Raw genomic sequence first — 19983 nt, 5'->3', positions numbered from 1 at the left:
TATGCTCCATTATAGTCAAAGCCACACAAGATTAGATTCAGTTTCAAAATAAGAGCGATGTCTAACAAGAGAGATTTCGAAATTAACCGGTCCGGCTGAAAATGTGGCAATAATTGCAGAGGTGAAATGTGAGTGCGCATGTGCTACTGTTTAAGTAGCGAGCACTGACTATATAAGGAAGCCTGTACATGAAATAACCATAGTATTGGTATTGACTATCTAATTCGAAATAAAATGTTTAATTGATATATTAATTATCATATTTCTCGGATTAATCATCCTGTTTCTTACATCTATTTTGAATTGATAACGATCAATGTAAATTTTTCGGGATTCCAATGTTTTAAAGTGTATAATATTATACTTCGAGGCACTCGTAAAAATAACTAATAACAGGTATATTTTGTGAACCGTAAGCTTTTGTTACTTACTTGGTTAATGGCGCCCAGGTGTGGCTGACGCGTATTTTAGATCCCACCCATAACAAGGAACTTAATTGTACCAAGTGATACTCTTAACCGTTTCCAGTTTGAAATTGTGAAAAACTCTGGTCAAATGTAAGTTATATTCACTTCATTAATCATTGCTATCTATTCAGCGCATGTTTGGTGTCTTCTCTCCTATTATAACATCCTAATTCGCACTTCTTCCTTGGGCCTCAATAATTTACCTTATCACTCAAAAAATTAATTTTCTGACGCAATATATCCTATATTAGTTGATTTTCATTTATTGTTCATGTTTGTTATAGTTGTTACAGTTTGGTATTCATAAACGGTAGCGGCAATACTCCGTAATTAATAATTATAAATACTCGCTAAAAGTAATGATTGAATTTTTTTTAAAATTTTCATTTTTAGCATTTCAAATTCTTTGACGGTCGATATTGGATCTTTTTATTACTTGACAGAACTTATTAACCACTAACAAGCGATAATTCCTGTTATTAGCTCTAAAACATGTTCGGTTGCGACTAAGAAGCCGACAACCACTTGCCTCGCTGTTAATTCAAGATGCCTTCGACTCCTTTTTTCTTACATTAAAAACATCGGCAAGAAAGAACCCCAGAAGTTTCCCGTCTTTTCAACAATTACTTTTTGATATTATCATTAAATCCTATCTTTGATGACTTCGGTAACCGAATGATGTTTTAGTAGAAATGTTAAGTGCATGTTGGTTTTGAAAACATTGCCATAGCAGGAAATAGCGGAATATTTGAAGAACACGGCTCACCTGATGGAACTAAATTGGATCCAGTGTCTGAGTTGAATCTAAAAGATTCATATTTAATGTCTTAATCTCTATAGATCTGTAAAATCAATAGAAATTATATGACGTTTATTGTAAAATTATGTGAAATCTTAATTAGGCCTGTATATCTCTCACAGTTTTGAAAGTTCTTTTATTTTTAATTAATTTTTTCAAAGAGTAAAACCAAATTATGGACTTTTATTTATCACCACTTTTGTTTATTAAACCAGAATTTATAAAATTTATTGTAAACATTAATTATACAAATTATAATTCTTTACTGTTTTTACAGAACGTTAAATTCATTTACTTAATCAGGAATTATATCTAAAATTGTTTTCCTTGCCATATTTAAAATTAAAACTAGATTAGGGACCAGAAAACCTTGATAAAGGGTTACTGATTCGTGGATAATATTTGGAGGGCTTCGTATTCTGCTTTAGGAAACAAACAATAGAAAATAGTTATTGATCGTTAGTGTGACAGATGAATATATTTTGTAATTGTACCAAGTACATGACTTACGATATATCATTAACAATCACTTCTGCTCGTTTGACCGGATCATGAGGTTCTTTATTGTTTGGTTAAAGTTGGCGGTTGACTTACCTCCTTTCTCTGGCTAGAATTATCAGATATATCAAAAAACAAACAGTAATTCGTAAATTTCTCCTAATAACGATTTCAGCAACAAACCTTTTATAAAAAAGATTCTTTTTTTCTTTTTGTTGTTGTTGCTGTTAATTAATTGTCCAATTTCATTTAGATTCATTCCAGTTTAGAAACGAACACTTTGATTTCTGTTTTGTTACCTAGCAACTATATCCACATGTTTATTGATTTCTTCACCTTAGAATTATAAGCGAAAACTGATATATTTGATTAACTAGTTTCAGGTTTGCCTTTCAACGCACAGACTACAAATAAGCTTATACTGATGACGACAATTAATGATTGTACAAATTTTATATTTTCCTATTAATTGAAAAGTAAGAGATTTGGAATCTAAAGCACTATTTAAAAATGATTTTTAATTTGTGATTCTAAATATTCCAATCGCCAGTAACATCGAGTCAACGATGGAAACTCCGCATCTTGCTAGAAATAACAGCCAATTCACACTGCCATATTAAAAGGAAAAAAAAAATAGGACACATCGGTTAAGGTAGTGTATGTCTGAAAGTAAAACTGGATGGTCATGTCTGGAACTTCCATAGCCATTTATTTATTTGATTAGGGCTGACTAAGGGGCTAAATAATTACTAACAAGATGAACAATTTGGTTTTAAGAAAAAACAGCCCCCCCCAATTTATTATTTAAAATGTCATATGTATATGTGTACAATGTAAGACAAATTTCGTATGACTAAGGCACACTGTGTGTGTGTTTGTACGATGACGGCGAGCAAACCGAAACTTCGAAGTCACTGACAACCTTTTCCTTGTACTATATATTGAGTAATCCATCAGTTTAATGTGCCCCATATATATATATATATATATATATATATATATATATATATATATATAATTATTATCATTATTATATTATTTATATTATATATATATATTTGTGTGTGTGTGTATCCCACTGAAACTTCCTGTCATCATCTCTCTCTCTCTCTCTCACACACACACACATTCACTCTTTCTTTCGCACACGCATATTCGCGTGCGCACACACGTCTCTTTCTTAGACTGTTCCAGATACCAGCTGTGCTGAAGGAAACTCCCCCTCCCTCCCCTCATCTTTACGCCTTCACCAATCTTGATTGCACTGTAAAGTTCAGGACTTGAAATGTTTGGAGGTCAGCTGGTTTTGGGGAGGAAGGAAAAAAGAAACAAGAAACAAACCTAAAGGAGGGAGGGGGAAGATATTGGCAGCAGTCACTTCTTGTAGGCCAGGAGTGGAAGTAGTAACAATGTTTTCATTGAGGCTGTTGGCTACTTTCACTTATATTTTTAGAGATGGATTTTTGTTGTCAAGACATTGGTTGTGTGTTTGAACTGAAAGAACTTATTGTGTTCTTTGTGTGGTGATAACCCACAGGAAAGATGAAATAATTCCTGTGGTGCCGATTTAAAACAATCGGTTTTAAATAAAATTTTAAAAAAGAAAGTGTTGACCTCATTTAAACAAACCTAAGATCAAAAACTTTCAAGCTATGGATGTCTTTTTTTTTTTTTTTATTCTCAGAAATAGTGTACCAAAGGCGAAATTTTTTCCCACAAGTATTCTGGACCCCAGTAATGAGCTCAATTGCATACAGCCAATCAGAGCTCACCTTGACCTTGTTGTTAAGTTAGCAAACACACTCTACCAAGTAAACTCAAAACGAAGAACGGTGTTGTAAGTCGACCGATCGCCAAGTTATGCCTGATTTTAGATGGAAACAAGTAATTAGATAGATTTGCATCTATACCTATTATCGGTATAGATAATAGGTAAAGATGTGGATGGGAAAAATGTGGGTAGAGGGTGATGTGCCAGCAACCCTCTCCTCTTATTGTTTTACTAAGTAAACAACAACACAAATAATTACGCAGAGACAGCCATGGTTGAAACAAGAACAAGAACAACAAGCATTATTAAAAGAGAAAAGAAGCATGGTCATTCCTTGTCCAAGTGACCTTATCTTATCGCCCATCACTTGTTATGTGCTCATCAATTAGTTTGATAGTTGAGCTCTGGTTGGCTGTATGCAAATGAGTTCATAACTGGGGTCTGGAACTCATGTAGGAAAAATAATTTTGCGTACCGAAGGCTACATTCAGTGTGTTCATTTTTCAGATAGGAAAGTGTGCTTTGAGGGATTGTTAGCTGTTATTTCTAGAAGGTCCTCTTCATTGGTCTAACAAAACCGTAAGTTGATGGATATGGTGAGTTATTCTAATTAAATGGTGGAATTTGTTAAATCATTTGTGAACTGATACCCTTTCATATCGACCATCCCAGCCCACTCACTATAGTCACCCTTCTGAACCTCAACATCTCCCTTTCCACTGCTCCTCCATCTTGCACAGCACCTCCCTACTTTCCCTTCACTCCATATTATTTCTCATCACTTCCACCTTTGTTCATCGTTTGTTACATTCATCTCTACCCCCCCTCTCCAAACAGCTGTCACCCGGACCCACTGTCCACCCCCTCTCTTTTGCTTATGTTCTTATACCATGAGAGTTTACCCAGTTCTCCATCTCTATCATCTCCTTATACTTTAGCTTCTCAACATAAAGCCACCTCCCTCCTCTCAAACCCCCCCCCCGTTCCTGTTCTTTTTCTGTGTTGCATGTTACATGGTCACCTCACTAGTGCCAGTGCCCTGTAAAAAGTAACTGAGTACATTCTGTAAAGTTGTTGGTATTAGGAAAGGCATCTAGTTGTAGAAACCATGTTGAAGCTGACATTGAGAATCAGTATAGCTCTGCAACCCATTGGATCCTGTCAAACTATCCAATCCATGCCAGTATGGAAAACAGATGGTAAATGATGATTATGTCAAGAAATCAAAAATAGCCTTTAGAATTGAAATTAGATATATGAAGTGCTAAATATTTTATACAAAATTAAAATTAATGGTTTTTTTTTTTTAATGTTTATGTATTAACCATTGAAGTGGAGGAGCAATGGCCCAGTGGTTAGGGCAGCGGACTCGCAGTCATAGGATCGCAGTTTCAATTCCCAGACCAGGCGTTGTGAGTGTTTATTGAGCGAAAACACTTAAAGCTCCACGAGGCTCCGGCAGGGGATGGTGGCGAATCCTGCTGTACTCTTCCACCACAACTTTCTCTCACTCTTACTTCCTGTTTCTGTTGTGCCTGTAATTCAAAGGGTCAGCCTTGTCACACTGAATATCCCCGAGAACTACGTTAAGGGTACACGTGCCTGTGGAGTGCTCAGCCACTTGCACGTTAATTTCATGAGCAGGCTGTTCCGTTGATCGGATCAACTGGAACCCTCGACGTCGTAAGCGACGGAGTGCCAGTTCATTAACCATTGAAACTGGTTTAATGTGTTCTACTGGTGCTACATAAAAAGCAGCCAGTCCACCCTCTGTAAAGTGGTTGGCACTGGGAAAGACATCCAACCACAGAAACCATGCCAAAACAGACAATTGGGACCTAGTGTAGCTCTCCAGCCTTGCCACCCCCTGTCAAACTGTCCAATTCATGCCAGCATGGAAAATAGATGTTAAGTGATGGTGCTATTCAGTAATTCATTGTTGATTTACTTTTAACTGACCTGTTTCTAATTTCACCCCGCCCACCACATTATTATAGACCATCTTGAATAATTTTCTTTCACAGGCATAGTTATGTCAGTGATCTAAAATTAGTTGTTTCGAAACACTGTAAGCATACTTTTCGTTTCCTTACTTGCTTCTAGTCAGTGCTTATCAGAGAGCTAATTTTTCTTTGGCTTTTTATTATTATTATTATTATTATTATTATATGCCTCGTCAAAATCAGATACTCTCTTGCTGAGATGGAAAATCTATTCAAGAAAAAATAAGTGGAGTTTGGCTAGTTTTATCAATTTCTGTTTGTATTTAGCTCTGTAAAGTTGATTTAACATTGTGTGCAGTTGAACGGCCTAGAAAAACGGTCTGTTTCATATAAATTCTCTCTCTTTTTTTTTTTTTTTTTGTTTATTTGAGCTAATTATGATCATGGCTCTTATTCTAACAACAATAATATATAATTGAGCTAGCTAATTAGTATTTATGCTGTTGATTAGGTATAATTTAATGGGTTGATAATTTATTTCATTAATCATTTTGTCATTTATGCTGGTGGAAGTGAGTTAGTGTAGGCGACACAAGTGATGGGTGAAATATGTAAGGGAGAGGCCTTTATCTGAAAATTAAAACAAATAGTTCACCAATACATATAGTATGTGACTAAAATACTATGGAGTGTTTGTGTGTGTGTGTGAGTACATGTGTCATTAGAAGCACCAGTTCATCAGATATGTCTTGTTTTGCATCCAATTGACCTGGCACCAGTGGCTTTCTGGTTGCTATCAACTGTTACTGAAACTTAACTTCGACACTGTTTTCTTTTATCTTTCATTTGTTTCAGTCATTAGACTGTGGCCATGCTGCAGCACTGCTTTGAATAAATGACCTCGGTACATATTCTTATTCAGTCAGATACTTATTTGATCAGTCTCTTTTGCTGAATTGCTAAGTTATGGGGGCGCATGGCTCAGTGGTTAGAGTGTCGAGCTTACGATCGTGAGGTTGTGAGTTCGAATCCAGGACCGGGCTGCGTGTTGTGTTCTTGAGCAAGACACTTTATTTCACGTGTCTCCAGTTTACTCAGCTGTTGCGATGTCACAGGTGCCAAGTTGTATCGGCCCCTTTACTTTTCCTTTGGATAACATCGGTGGCGTGGAGAGGGGAGGCTGGTATGCATGGGCTACTACTGGTCTTCCATAAGCAATCTTACCCGGACTTGTGCCTGGGAGGGTAACTTTCTAGGTGCAATCCCATGGTCAGTCATGACTGAAGGGGGTCTCAGTGGGGGTGCAAATAAACCAACACCAGTTGTCAAGTGATGGGGAAACAAAGACACATACGTGTGTGTGTGTGTGTGTGTGTGTGTGTTATCATTTAACATCCATTTTCCAAGCTGGCATTGGATGGCTGGTTTGACAGAAGCTGGTGAACCCAGAGAAAATGCCCCCACTGTCTGCTTTGGCATGTTTTCTATGGTTGGATGCCCTTTGCAATGCCAACTGCTTTATAGTGTGTGTGTATAAATGATGATCTATATGTATGTATGTATGTGTGTGTTTGTCTGTATAAATGATGATCTATGTGGATGTATATGAGAGGCTTCCTTATAGTTTCTTAATCCATTGGTCAGTCTAGGGCTTGAGTGCCCAAGGCACTGTGCTGTAGGACTGAACTCCAAACCAAATAACTGTGAAATTCCAGTCATGAAAAAATTACTTTGAAGTAAGAGAGACTAATTTCAGTGGACCTAAGAGGACATTTTGTAGTTGATGGTGACCAATGTTATTGGGAAGGAGAGAAAGAAAGAAAGAAACTAATGATGATTAATGAAGCTTATGAGTAATTGCTCGTACTGAATACTAGAAAATGAAGTATCTATGAGTGGATCGGAAATAAGTAATTCAACTCCTCCTCTGTGTAATTAATGAAATCTAAAACCTATTATCAAAACCCCAACTGCAGCAGAGAAGCGACATAAAGGCTTGTTCTGTTCATCATTATAAAAAAGATTCTACTTATTTCATCATGTATTTCATTTTGCTTTCATTCACTTCATTTTAGTTCTTTCTATTACAATCATCAATTGTTCACATTGGCCTGTCTTAATATTTACATCTTGAAGTATGTTTATAAATTCATTTTTCTTTTCCAATCCATTGTTCTTCTGGAAATTAATCTCTCTCTCTCTAGAAAAAAAAAAAATTGTGTTCTTTTGTTCAGAATATTTGGAATTTAAGGGCTGGAAGATTTTTTGGGGGTGGGGGTGGGGAGAGGGGGGGTCTGGGGTTATACCATCAAAACTTGACTATAAAAAAAGGTTAGATATCACAAGAATATAGTTGTCTACCAATCTATGGAAGTTGCTTCAAAATAGTTTTTATATTTTCTCTCTCAGTGTGTATGTGAATAGGCCATAGGGAATTTTGATATGTGTGTGTGTGTGTGTGTATATATATATATATATATATATATATATATATATATAACTATGAAATGCACTGTTAAAATGCCAAGTATAAAGAGGGAAAGACATTCTGTACAAACACAGAGAAGAACTGCAGAATCACACTTTGCCATTTTTGTTGATTTTCTTGGTTTTTCATTCATGTTCTGCTAGCAGACATAGAATATAAATTTCCGCAGCTGCATATTGTTGAAGTAATTGCTGCATATCTTTCCTACATTTTACTACTGAAATACAGTATAGGATTGAAATGTGTTATTAGGCAGAGCTTAGATAATAGCTGTAGGAGAAAGGTTCAGATCTTATGTGCTTGGTAGATCAGCTTTGCATCATAAAAAAAACAAAACAAAAAGAAAAAAACCCACTGAGATTGTGAAATAGTTATTTATGTCATAAAACCTAGAGAAGTGTAATGAATCTATCAGCTATTTTGGGTCTCTTTCAGAATCAGGAGTTCATAGAAGCAGCTAAGTTATGATTCCTACATCAGGTTTACATATCAGTTTGGGTAGGAATTTTAAAATTAATATATTTACTTATTGTTAGAATAGTTATTATTCCAAAAAGGTGCTGCATGTTTTTGTGATCATATTTCCAATAATAGATTACCTTTGTCATCAATTTAATATTTAGAGTAAGGAAAACTTTAGACTTGTTTGGCAATTTTATAGTTATTGGTACAGGCGTGGCTGTGTAGTTAAAAAGCTTGTCTTGGGTTCAGTCCCACTGAGTGGCACCTTTGGCAAAAGCCTTCTACAGCCTTGGATTGATAAGGGCCTTGTAAGTGGATTTGGTACTTAATGTATGTATGTGTGTGTGTTTGTTGGTGTGTGGCCTTGCCTTGACATAATGCGGTGATTATAAATGAGCATAATCATCATACAAGTGATGTAATTTGCTTCCAGTCTTCCATGGAGAAATTATTGAATTGGTTGGAAACTGGTAAGGGTTGGCAACAGGAAGAGCATTCGGCTGTAGAAAATCTGCCTCAATAAACTCAATGTGACCCATGGAAAAATGGATGTTGAAACAGTGATGACTGTATGTTGTACTAGTGTTCAGATTTCATCTTAATTAGAGACAGATATTTGCCATAATGGCTCATTGCTTAGGCAGTTTGAGCATGACTCTTAAATGCTAGTGTTGTGGGTTGAGTCTCATTATTGCCATTGAAAAAAATCATCCTTTCAGGCTGGATTGATCTGCATGCAGGCATGGCTGTGCAGTTAAGAAGCTTGTATTGCAACCACACAGTTTGGAGATCAATCCTATTATGCAATACTTTTGGCAGGTGTATTCTTCTATAGTTCCAGGATGACCAATACCTCACAGAGTGAATTTAATTCATGGATATTGTATGGAAGCCCATTATGTGTGTGTGTGTGTGGTGTTTGTCCCCCTGCTCCACTTGACAACTGATGTTGGTTTGTTGACATCCCTATCACTTAGCAATTCAGCAAGCAATTCTGACCTTGAGAAAAACAAGAACTGGTGTCAATTTGTTTGAACTAAACCCATCAAGACGGTGCCCCAACATGGTTGCAGTCTAGTGACTGAAGCGAGTAAAAGATAGAGGATAGGCTAGTCCAGAGCCGCTGGCTGAAATACTTAACCCTTTCATTACCAACCCAGCCGAAACCGGTTCTGGCTCTGAGTACAAATGTTTTTGTTTTCATAGGTTTTGAATTAAAATCTTCCGCCAAACCTTAAGTCACAATTTATGTTCCTAACACTAGCTGAATGATAACCAAGTTATTGTACTAAATTCTTTGTTATATTTAAAATGAATTAAAAGAAACACAGAGCATCTCAACAGAAATATGGTGACAAAAGGGTTAAAATATATAATAGAGAAACAATTCTTAACCCTTTTGATACCAACCCAGCTGAAACTGGCTCTGGCTCTGAGTACAAATGTCTTGTTTTCATAAGTTTTGAATTAAAATCTTCCACCAAACCTTAGTCACAATTTATGTTCCTAACACTAGCTGAATGACAACTAAATTATTTTACTAAATTCTTTGTTATATTTAAAATAATTGAAAGAAACACAGAACATCTCAACAGAAATATGGCTAGAAAAGGGTTAATGTCATTTATGTAATCTAATTTAAATGTGAACTGCTGGGGATCTTGAAGGGGTTAAGCAACTGTAGCCTAAATGTATTTTTATGCTTTATATCTGTAATTAAGGTGTTGAGCCGGCAGAATCATTAACACTCTGGACAAAATGCTTAGCGGCATTTCGTCTGTCTTTACGTTCTGAGTTCAAATGCCACTGAGGTTGACTTTGCCTCTCATTCCCTTTCGGGGTCGATAAAATAAGTACCAGTTGTGTACTGGGGTTGATGTAATTGACTTGCCCTCTCCCCCAAAACAGCTGGCCTTGTGCCAAAATTTGAAATCAACATCTTATATTTGTATGTTAACAGGCCAGCTGGAGCTCTGAATTTAAGTATGTATAAGACATTTGTAACATCATCATCATCATCATCTACTTTCCTATGCTTACATGGGTTGGATGGAATTCAATGAGGCAGATTTTCTACAGCTGGATGTCCTTTCTGTCACCAGCACTTACTTATTTCCAAGCATGTTTTCATGAAAGATTGGAAAGGAATGATGGTGCTTGCTTGACAATGACATTTGTGATGTCAACCCTTTCGTTACTATATTTCTGACCAAAATACACCCCTCAAGAGTTTCAATTAAATTCTAAAATAATCATGAATTTAGACTAGTTTCATTAAACAACTGTAATCTTTTTACTTAACGCATTAATGTGAGATTTGGAAGACAATTGAAGAAAAGATTCTTAATCAATTCTATTGCATAACTTTTGTCTCCAAAGTAACTCTAATTACAGGTAAACCGAGCAAAATATATAAATATCAAAATTTTGTTTAAACAGCATCATAGTCATCAGCTAATATTCAATTGGGTGTGCAACAAAATTTTAATATAGAAGAATTGTGCACATCACTAGATTATTAGTTGAATTTAATGCACAGGTATACCATAAAGGTAAAATAAACTGAAATACTGGAATTTGTTTTTGAAGAAAATTAGAAAATTAAATACATCAACTAAATGAAATATACTTACACACATACATGAATATACAAGAACATATGTAATATTTACAATAGAAATTAAATCAAAATTTGTCACTCACCTTACAGGCAAACTAAAATTACAGGTAAATTAAAATTACAAATAAAAAGTAAAAATGAAGAAAATTTGAAAAATATTTATACAATCTAATTATACATATATAGAAACAATATTCACTCAATATTTCTATCATGGAAACTTGTAAAACATTCCACTCTACATACTGCAACCTTGCAGAATGGATATTGGAAAGACATTTCAATTGGCCGTCTAATGTGACACAAGCAGATACATATGGACGCACACACACATATATGTATACACACACACAATTGACTCCTTTCAGTGTCCACTTAGCAAATATACTCCAAAGCTTTGGTCAACGTAAGGCTAGTGTCAGAGAGTACTCTCAAGAAACAGGAAGGTGAGTTTAAGAGAGTATGTGGACAAAGTTTATTTGGTGGGTAGATTTCCTACATAATCATGTCTCTACACTTCCCTTATATAAAATATGTAATTATGTTGGTGTAAAGGTCTTGAGTTCAAATAAAACATTATTCTACTTGCTTCAATGAACTCAGTTGGGGAACAAATAAAAAACCAGTTTTAACCCTTGTTCAGTTCACTTTTAATAGAAAAGTTTCCATGAATATCCTAATACAGAACACACTCCCATCCAACATTTAGTGAACATGGACAAGATGGACAACTGTAGTATTTTAAAAGTGAATTTTTAATTATGGAATTAAGCTTATTTCCTGTGTCCATTGTGCATACAATATTGAGTGGCCATAATAACTGTCATATTTTTAGCCACCAGTAACTGTTCATCAAAGCTGACTCATCTTGTGTCCCTATGTCAAGTAGGCATTCATCAAAAGGGGGACTCGCTAGGTCTATTTTTAAAGACCATCCAGTTTAACCTCACCTCCAACACCTACCTCCTTATCTGCTGTTCATATATTAATCTCCAATTGTACTTTTTTACGCTTCAAAGTATCATCAGTCATTAAATATATATGTGTGGTGTGTCATTGTTTTCACCATTAACATCCACTTTTCCTCTCCATGCTTGCATGACACACACGCACACGCACACAAGTGGATGAACAAATGAAAGGAAATAGCACTCAACACATTTGGTAGAAGTTAAATGTATTTAGTAACAGTTGGGCCTCATGGAGGCAAAGTGTCTGAGTTCCTTTCGAGCATTGGGCCTCATGGAGGCAATGACCAGGACCTTTGACATTGTCGTGCTTGAGAAGACCCATCAAACCAAGCAAAATTGCAGTCATGGCAGATACTGGTGTCATGCATATGGCACTTGTGCCGGTGGCACATAAAAGCACCCATTACACTCTCAGAGTGGTTGGCATTAGGAAGGGTATCCAGCCGTAGAAAACCATACCAAATAAGGCTGGAGTCTGGTGTAGCCTTCCAGCTTAACAGTCCTGGTCAAACTGTCCAACCCATGCCAGCATGGACAACAGATGTTAAACGATGATGATGAACATTGTGACTCAGTTGGACAGGACTTGCAGTTTTGTGGGCACATAGGTCCATGTTTGGAGGTAGATCTTCTGAGGAGTTCAGTCTGTCCTATTCACCCATGAAGATTTTAAGTCTGCTGTAGCTGCATCAAATTTCGATATATAAGAACATTGATTGGCTATGATGCAAAGAGCCATGGAACGATCCATGCTAGAAATATGATTACGAAAGCATGTTTCAAATGAGATAATTTAAGAACTGAGCAGTGTGAAAAATGTGATCACAGAATACCGAAAGCACAAGTTCCACTGAGTTGGATATATTGTAAGGTTCCTTGACAAGAGGTGGACTTGTACAGTTGCCGAGTGGTATCCAGCAGATGGAGAAAGGCCACTCGGAAGGCCTCCATGATGATGGGAAGATGATTTAGTTAAGTGATTTGGGTCAAGATAGAAAAGAATGGCATGATTATGACAATTGGAAGCACATTGTGATCAGTGGTGTACAGCATCATCTGATGGTCTGGTGATACTCTGATATTGTTATATATATATATATATGTGTGTGTGTGTGTGTATATATATATATATATATATATATATATATATATATACATATATATACGTATATACAAACACACACACAAATATTCAACCCATTCGACTATTGTTATCCATCATGCCTGCTCAAAGAAAACAAAATTCTAATTTCTTTCAGAACGCTATCTTACAAATATATTCTTTCATGTTTCTTCATCTGGGCCTATCTTCCCATTTTCCATTTCTTTTTTTTTATCTTTGTCTATAAATTATGATTTTCATCTGTTCTTAGCTCATCTTCACTCTATTTTCCTTCTTTCTTTTTCTTAGTTTATTTTAAGAATTCAGTGATTATTATGTAATCTGTAGCTACTTGTAGTGGTTCGCAGGCTGGTTGGAATCTAGTTTGTGGAAGTTTGCCAACCTCTTGTTGTTATTGTGTGTGTGCGCGCGCATGTGTTTATCTTTGTACTTATGTTATTTACAACAATTATTTAAAAGAATTTATTTTTTTTTTGTTTTCTTAAATTCATAGTTTTAAACACACTTTTTTCTTGGCCAAACTTTTCAAATTTATACTGTATTAAAATTTATATTTTCTATAATTAGTTAAATATCTAGAATGAGTTAATTTTTCTACTGTCATAAATTCTTTAGTCATTGCCTAAAACTTTAGGAATTTCAATTATTCTATCAACTTCCTCCTATTAATTGATACACTATTCCTTTTTAATAATTGTTATTGCTTTAGGTGTGGCATTGTACTAAAATGGAGTTTTACTTTGGGTGTGGCATCAAGATGAGTTGGTAATAATCACTTTTAGGATAGGCAAACACAGTGAAGGTGGCAAAGTGGTAGGCTGTTGAGGGGAAGCTTGCAGGAGATTGTTTGGTGTTATGTTTTTCCTCCAAATCACATTCTACAGTTTACAGATGTGAAAATGAGTACAACTCATAGCTGAGTTTGGTGTGAGGCAAAGAGAGCCATGAGTAAAAGAGCCACCTATCTGTTGCAACAGTTAACTGCATCTAACTCCAGATAGCATAATAAAAAAAAAAAAAGGAAAATAGTTAGAAAAAGAAACAAACATCTTTTTTGTGTGTTTTTTTGTTTTTTGTAAATCTGTAATTGTAGCTGTTGCTTTTTTTTTTTAATAAAACTAAATGTCTATGGTAGATGGTGATAGGACGGAGAAAATGGTAGCTGTTTGGTAAGGTATGCAGACAGTGTAAGAGAAACAGGTGTGTCAGTAACTGTGATTATGTAGGTGGATACAAAGTGGAACTGGATGGTATGAAATTGTAAACCTGATCAGCAATAAATGGAAGCTTTTGCTAGCTGTTCACATGTTTATCAGGATTCAAAATCTTCTTTTCTTTTCATTCCAGTTTTTGAAGTTCCAACATCAGGAGATGTGCCATGAAATTCTATTTATTCATAAATTTGGTCTCCTTACTGATTCACTGGAAACATTTTACTTTTTTTTTCTTTTAATTTCCTCCAGATTTTAAACTGTCTGCCTGTCTCTGATAATCCAAAGTGGATTAAGCTAAACCAAATTTAAAATAATTTTGTTGGAATCACAGAAAGTTGGTTCCTTGAAAAGGAACAAAGAAAGAAATAATTTCATCTTTTAACTGTTTCAGTCATTAGACTGTGGCCATACTGGGGTACCACTTTGAAGAATTCTTAGTCAAATGAATCGATTCCAGTATTTTTCTTTTTAATCCTGGTACTTACTCTAGCAATTTCTTTTGTCAAATCACTAAGTTATGGGGACATAAACACATCAGCACCAGTTGTCAAATGGTGGGCAGGAGAGGTTGACAAACACAGACCCAAAGACACACACATACTCTTTAAGTTTCCATCTACTAAACCTACTTGCAAGGCTTTGGTCAGCCTGGGGCTATAGTAGAAGCCTCTTGCGCAAGGTGTCATACAGTGAAACTGGTCCTATAAGATAAACCTCAATAAATTTCACCTGAGCCATACAAGCATGAGAAAATAGACAGGGAGACAATGTTGTATAATTAGCATCTTGATTCATTTCTGATAATTACTTGGAAGGATCATATTTGGTAATATTCTAGAATCAAGTATTTTGATGAAATATTTTGATGGTTAAAGAAATTATTCTACTATCTAATTGATATTTTTTTCTCTATTTGATATGTAAATTAATTAATTTTCCTAATTACTCTCTTCCTGAAATGAGTCAGTTGTTTGTTTAGTTTTAGGTTGTATACTTTTAAAGGTAATCAAATAACATCTGCAGATTCTTCTCACATATTACTTTCAAAGTTTCAAACAAGGCCAGCAATTTCAGGGGAGTGGGGGGGGGGGTAAGTCGATTACATAGACCCCCAGTTTTCAACTGGTTCACCTTTTATTGACCCCCAGAAGGAAGAAAGGCAAAGTTGACCTCAGTGGAATTTGAACTCAGAATGTAAAGATGTGAAAAATGCTGCTAAACATTTTGCCCAGCAATGCTAACAATTCTGCCAACTCACCTTCTTAAATCACAACAACTAAATATTGATTCCTGTCTTTTGCAAACATAGAATTGGATAGCCTGCAGTTTCAAGAACATTACTTGTTAATCTTACTCAAGTCCAGTATTTTCTATGCCACCATTTTACATTCTCTTCTGCATGCAGTCTTGTGTCCAAATGACTTCTTTGTTTGCCAACAGCTCACAGACTTTATCAAGTATTGTTGGTGCTGGTGCCACATAAAAAGCATCCAAATCACTATGTAAAATGGTTGGCATTAGGATAGGCATCCAGCCATGGAAGACATTCTGGAACAGGCAACAGAACCTGGTGTAGCTCTTGCAGTGGTGGTGGATTCAGTTTCAAATTCTGGTATCAGCTGGTTGCTCTCATTGAATTATAAATTGTTTTTTAATTGATACTATTGCATTTTCTTGCTTATTACCTTTCTCATTTATTTTTTGGATATGTAAAATAATTTAGAAAGGAGTAAAATGTATGTAACCATGTAGCTCTTCTACAAAAAGACCCTCTTCACCACCCACCCACACCTTGCCCTCATCTCAGAGCACAAAGCTGTCCATTCCTCTTGCTTCAAGTTTTGTAGTTTTACAAGCTGCATGGTGGCCTTACTTGTGCTGGTGGTATGCAAAAAAGCATGCAGCACACTTTAAAGTGGTTGGCATTAGGAAGGGCATCAAGTTGTAAAAAAAATTATACCAAACTATCCAATCCACGACACCAGCATGGAAAACAGTTGTTAAATGATGGTGATAATTATGATATAAAATATTTGTTTTGTTTGAAAGTGTTAATTCTAGGGATTAAGTAAAGACTGAATTAATATTTTGGTTGGCCATTTTATTTTTATTTGATTCTGTTGGCTTGTTCTGGTGGAATTGGTTGCACTCATAGCATTCCTGGTCTGTGAGGCTGGTGAGAAGAACCACATGGGCAATGTTCCTCTTGATTAATTTCAAGGTAACAGCTGCAAGAGAAACACAGGGAGGGAGCGAATTTCAGTTTTGATGTTTTGAGAAGGAAGAATGTAGTGATTCGTATGTGTGTGCTGACACTCTGGATGACGAGAGGAGAGATGAGTGAGTTATGGATATCTGAGTGAAAGTACCATGAGAATGACAATTGCCAAAGTAGAGAGAGAGAACACAGCACGTCTATGAGCCAGTGGATTGGTGAATGGCTTTGAATCAATCAATTGGTCTTTCTGAAGATATGGATAAAGATATGTATGGTCATTGTGTTTTCATTTTGATGAAGGAGACAAAACTTGCATCACTTCATTGAAGGGGAAATGAGTTTAAAACCCATCTTAAACTGAGTTTTGTCAAAGAATATTAGAAGCTGCCTGTAAAACCAGCACATTTTTCTCTTTGTGTCCTTTCGGAGGATTTGTACAAAATTTAGAATCTACAAATAGAATTTACTCCAAAGTAAGGATGCTTATATTTTATATGCTTTTTTTTTTTATACATCACCTGTCATCCAGGAAAACATTTACTGAAGTTAATCCTCTTTTTATAAATATTTCAAAATGTCACAGGACATGTTTTCAAATGGAGACATTCTTTTAATTACTCTCACAAATTCCATTTCCACTGAAGATTTTGGTATGTTGTGATTCTCTTTATATATCAGTTCCCTCCTCCCCCTCTCTCTTTTTCATTCACATTTATCCACTTTCATCTGTCTGTCTCTTTCTTTTATCCTTATCCTTTCATCTCTCACCATCCCTCTCTGTATCATTGTCTCCTTCCTCTTTCTTCTATACTTCCTCATTCTCCCCTTCTTTACATATCTTTTTGCTTTACCAATTACAACCATCTTAAATGTTTAATGGGAGATGTTTCTTCTGCATGCACAACACATTACTGATATTTAAGCTTTTTTCCTTTCTCCTTGTTCTGCACCCGACTGATCTTTTCCACTTTCTTTGTGTAATCCATAAGCAAGCCTGAATTCTAAACGAGTCCCTAAATGGGTAATGACACAAAAGGAAGTGGTTAAACTGTTGGTGTTAATGGAGCACATTGAAATAGTGGTCTTTCAGTGTGTCTTGACACAACATAAAATAGTCGAGGTGTGTGTGTGTGTGTGGGGGGGGGGGAGATAAATTAGTATTAAGGCTTTAAATATTTATAAGAGGAGAATTTCTTCTCTGATGACAACTGACCTTTCTCTATCTTTATATGTTTTTATTTGCATTAAAAAAGTAATATTCTACAAATAAACATGGACTTACAAATATACATTTTCAGCTACACCCTAATTTTGTTTTATTTCATGTTGCTAATATATATATGCATGTGTGTGTGTGTGTGAGTGTATATATAGAATGACTTTGAATCTGATACATAAAATTGGCGAGTGACTTAGGTCAGAATTAATGCTGTATATATATTGGACTGTTGGAATGATATCATTTTTCCATTATAAGCCAGGAAATGGTAACCTTGTCCTTTGCAAGTCGGATTGCTTTTTAACCTGCAAAGGAAACTCTCTATTAGTGGGTGTGGAGGTGGGGGTTTGCTTTGTCAGAAGCAGAATGAACAAATATATAAAAAAAAGGGATCACTTTTGATGAGAACATGACCTACAATTAGTTAATAATGTCAAATAGTTTTCTGTACTAACTCAATAGGTCAGACACTGTGCTGTCATTATAATAACTCTGCTTCATTTATCTCTCTCTATTTTGGGCCTTGTGCCTAGAATAGAAAAGATTTCTCTTTCTCTCTATATATATCATCGTGCATTCTATTATTGCTCTTTTATTTTCTGTTTTTTTTTTATTTATAGGATTTGTTTAAAAAGAAGAAAAGAATATTAAGGTTAAATTGTATGTTGTAGTTAATTAAAATTAATAAATCAATATTTAACTGCTCTAGGGTGGCGAGCTGGCAGAATTGTTAGCACACTGGGTGAAATACTTAATGGTATTTTGTCTGCCGTTACATTCTGAGTTCAAATTCCGCCGAGGTCGACTTTGCCTTTCATCTTTTCGGGGTTGATTAAATAAGTACCAGTTATGCATTGGGGTCGACTTAATCCCTTTGTCTGTCCTTGTTTGTCCCCTCTATGTTTAGCCCCCTGTGGGCAATAAAGAAATATTTAACTGCTCTTTCTTGGTTTCATTTCAGTCAGTCTTGTAATTAATATTATTCGTAGGTGCAAGTGTGGCTGTATGGTTAAGTTTGTTTCCTAATCACATGATTTCAGGTTCAATCCATTTGCATGCAACTTCAGGCAAGTGTCTTCTATGGCCCTGGACCGACCAAAGCCTCCTGAGTGAATTTTGTAAGATGGAAATGGAAAGAAGCCCAGTGTATGTGTGTGTGCCTTTGTGTCGACTTGATGTGATTGTTGTAAATGAGTGCCACTGTCATACAAGCAGTGTCTTTCATTTCCTGTCTTCCATGAAAATATGTCCGTTATGGAGAAGCATTACCTTCCTTGGAAACAGGTGAGGGTTGGCAACTGGAAGGGCATCCAGCTGTAGAAACCTTCCTCATCTACCTTCCTTCCTAACCTTGGCTAGCTTGGAAAAATAGATGTTAAGCAAAGTTCATTGTGTTTGAGCAAATACTTCACATGCATTTGTTACAGGCATTTATATATATATATATACGATTCACTGTCTTGTAAAAAGCTACCAAATGAATAAATCTAAGAGGATTTTTGTGTGTTGCAATCTCGTTCCTTCTTGTTTGTGGGTGGGGGCTGAGGGTCTGTGGATTTTAAGACAGAATTAATTGGCATTCTGTCGGTAATAATAGTGAACGTTCCAGTTGATCTGATAGACAGAACAGCCTGTTCGTGAAATGAATGTGCAAGTAGCTGAGTACTTCACAGACATGCATACCCTTAACATAGTTCTCAGGAAGATTCAGCATGATACAGAATGTGATAAGGCTGGCCCCTTTGGAATTTCAGGTACAACTCATTTTTGTCATATGAGTGGGCTGGACACAATGTGACGTCAGGAATTGAACTCTCAACCTTTATGATTGAGAGGCAAATACCGTAACCACTTCACAAGACATAATTATTGGCTTCTAAAGAAGCTATAGATTCAAGACAACCTGAAATCAATAGTGTCATACTAATTAACTATAAAACCATTGTTGACTTTGCAGCTTTGCTCAAATATATTTGCCGCTAATGATTCTTGTATTTTACCATTGTGTGTTTCCAACAGTAACTGCAAAATTTATTGCAAACATTTTAATATGTATTTCAAAGCTTATAATGTTATAGACACCACTGAGCAGAAGTTCATAGATTGAACATAAAATGGAGGACTTAATAAACCAAATTATTTTTGGTCCTGAAGAACAAGATAAAGTTTCTTACAAGATAATTACTGAAG

At 35.7% G+C, this 19983-nt stretch overlaps 1 protein-coding gene across 50 annotated transcripts in view; it reads left to right on the top strand.

The window, feature by feature from the left end:
• Window positions 1-429: 429 nt before the first annotated feature.
• The window catches only part of LOC106873546 (uncharacterized), a 174516-nt gene continuing 154962 nt past the window's right edge, over window positions 430-19983 (top strand). For all 50 annotated transcript variants that reach the window (XM_089353197.1, XM_089353186.1, XM_089353184.1 and 47 more), the window contains exon 1: window positions 430-557. The gene's annotated coding sequence lies outside the window, so the exon portion shown is untranslated. The remainder of the gene's footprint in view (window positions 558-19983) is intronic.

This window comes from Octopus bimaculoides, chromosome 6, assembly GCF_046866305.1.
Source record: "Octopus bimaculoides isolate indiv1 chromosome 6, ASM4686630v1, whole genome shotgun sequence".
NCBI lineage: Eukaryota > Metazoa > Mollusca > Cephalopoda > Octopoda > Octopodidae > Octopus > Octopus bimaculoides.
This window is presented reverse-complemented; position numbering and strand designations above follow the sequence as displayed.